This window comes from Mesoplodon densirostris, chromosome 6 (assembly GCF_025265405.1).
Source record: "Mesoplodon densirostris isolate mMesDen1 chromosome 6, mMesDen1 primary haplotype, whole genome shotgun sequence".
NCBI lineage: Eukaryota > Metazoa > Chordata > Mammalia > Artiodactyla > Ziphiidae > Mesoplodon > Mesoplodon densirostris.
The window spans coordinates 16,757,831-16,760,720 of record NC_082666.1 but is presented as its reverse complement, the minus strand read 5'-3'; positions in this window follow the sequence as shown (position 1 = coordinate 16,760,720).

Below are 2,890 nucleotides of genomic sequence, written 5' to 3'. Positions count from 1 at the left end.
ATAAAGATGTAAAAAAAAAAAGATACCAATATGAAGTCACTAAGCATGCAATTGAGAAGAGATGCTTACAATCGGCTTTCGGTAGCCAAATGATCAGAAAAGGTAGCATTTTTTCCTCTAACCTTTAAAATACTTATTTATTCTTGCTCACACACAAATCACATCATTTTCCCAGGTCCAATTTCTGGCTAATAAAATCACAGAAACCAATATTTATGGAGTGATCTCTCTGTTCCAGGGAGTATGCAAATCACTTGATATAGTTTAACGTTACCATTGGTTGTATTTTAACATCAAAGAGTATGTGAACTAGATTATGATGCTCTTCTCCGCTGACCAGTGTATAATCCACCAATCCTGATGGAGGCGGGTTGAAATGTGGGGAAAAGAGTGTCTCTAGACACAGGTGCACCACAATTCTAGACTTCGAGTCCTAGCTCTAGTAAAACTAGAGGTATGACTCAGTCAAGACATGTAACCTCTACTGGATCTGGAATATATGGCTAAATGTCTGACAACATAGGGCTGTTAGAAGAATTAAATGATAGACCATATGTAAAATACTGGGCACATTACAAACGATCAATAAATGTTAGCTACCAACTCTTGCTCCTTTCATGAATCATTTATATTTTCTCAATCCACATTTCCCCCTTTATTATGCTCAATTTATCTCCACTGTTCTTCACTCGGAGCCCACATGCTTTGTTTCCTCTTGGTATTACATGTCCCCTACTCTGAGTTGTGATTTCTCTGTATCTGTGCAATTCTATTTTCATCCTTCAAGACTTCCTTTCTAAGCCTCTTAGCTTTTCCCCTTTGTGTTACTCCTTTTTTTTTTCCTCGGGCTGTAACTTCCTCAAGTCATGTATTTCTCCTTCTACTGGGATGTGTGCTCCATCACCATGGGACTCTTAGTCTCCACTCTTTGCTTTTTCTCTATTAATTTCTCACAAAACCCCTCCCTAGTTCTCTTCTGTGGATTTCACACAAAGCCTTCTTTACTGATGTGCGCTCTGTTTGGTTCTCTATGCAAGAGCAGTCTTCGCTGTGTTCTTTATTTCTTGCATCTTGTACATCTCTTGTTCCTGCCTACATTTCCTTCAACCCTCAAGGGCTTCCGCTGCCTCAACTTGAAATCCATTGTCCTTATTTTTCCCATTTCTTCCCCAAAGACCACAGAATTCTTGTTCCATCAGCCCATTATTTGTCTTTCCCTTCCATTTTTCCTGAAACTCCTCTAGTTGGGTGGTTTTCCTTTTCATAATGCAATGGACTCGGGGCAGTTTGCATTGACATATCTGTTTGTGCCATAAAGGTAACACTCGTTTTGGGGGCTGAGTAGCTGGGTTCTCATCACAAACTTGTGGGGGGGGGGGAATGCTTATTTCTACACTGAAAACCCTTTAATAAATCCCTGCACAGCATGACAGTTTACGTCATGAAAAGAACATAAACATGGACCAATCTAGTTGTAGATTCAACTTGTCGCAGCTGTGTGATTCTAAGAAAAGGCATTCACCTCCCTAGGGCCCGCTCTCCCCATCAATAAAATGGGGGAGCAACACAGGGTAGGGTCTAAGAATGAGGCTTTGGAGATTGACACATCAATTCCCAATTACTGGTTCATCTTATAAGCTATGCAATCTTAGGTCACCCACTTCCTCATGTTGGCAAGCACTTCTTCATCTATGAAATAGGTAAATCTCAGAATTGAAGGGAGGATTCAATAAGATCATGTGCATTAAATACTTAACCCATTGTCTTTGCCATCATAGGTACTCAGTCCTGGGATGTATTGTTACTGGAATATTTCTACCTTTCTCAGAAGTGACAGCCCCTCATGCATGTCTGATTTTGTTTTTACTGTTCCTTCCACCTGGAATGTTCCTTCACTTCACCCTGAAAAGTGTCTTCCATGACTCTTTATTTCTTGCATCTTTTGCAAAGCCTTCTCCAACTACTGCATTGCTCTAGGTAGAACCAGTCATTCTCCACTGTCTACTCTCAGAGGAGTTTGTCCATGCCGTTTGTAGGTCTAATCACCTTATTTTGCAGCTGTCAGTTTACTTACAGGTATACCTTTTACACATTTTTCTAGACCTTGAATTTCTAGAAAGCTACACTATGTCTTTTTTTCTCGGTTTCTCAGCACCAGACACAATGCCTAATACATAGCAGGTGCTCAATATATATTTATAAATAACTAGGAGGATGGATGTGGACAAATGGTATGCATTCACTCTAAGTTTGTGATGTATGAATGAATGAAGACAAAGGTTCAATATCTAGAATTGGCCGTAAGGCAAGGGCATATGCACAGGACATCCAGGCTTCAACTCCAGTGTGCAAGACCAGGTCAGACTCAGACCAACAGGTTGAATGCCTTGTTACTGAGGCCTGAGCTGATCGGGTCTTTTCATATTTCTATAGGCCAGACACAGGGCTTGTTCCCAAGTGTGCAGTAGGTTGGAACATGGGGATAGGGTTAAATGGTCTCAGCCTAGAAGATGAGAGCAATTCAGAAAAGGAAGACAAGCAAGTCAGCAGAGTAATCTGGTTTATTTGGCTCTCTCAAGTAGTAATTCGCAGACAATTTGGAGTTTAGACACCCTATCATCTTTCATTTCATTTCCTTATACTTGTACTTATTTTCTCATACTTATACTTATGAAAATAACCCAGGGGAAAAAACTAAACTATAATGGTATTTAGTGAAACGAAAGTGAACTAAAATTACAGTGTCACCCATCCCCCATTCTATGCCGACACTTTTATGAATAAGACCAACTTCTTCCTGACTGTGATGTATCAGACATTCACTACATGGGTTGTTGTGTTGCTGGGGGCATGATTTAATCTATGGAACACAACAGTTCAGCTATTCATT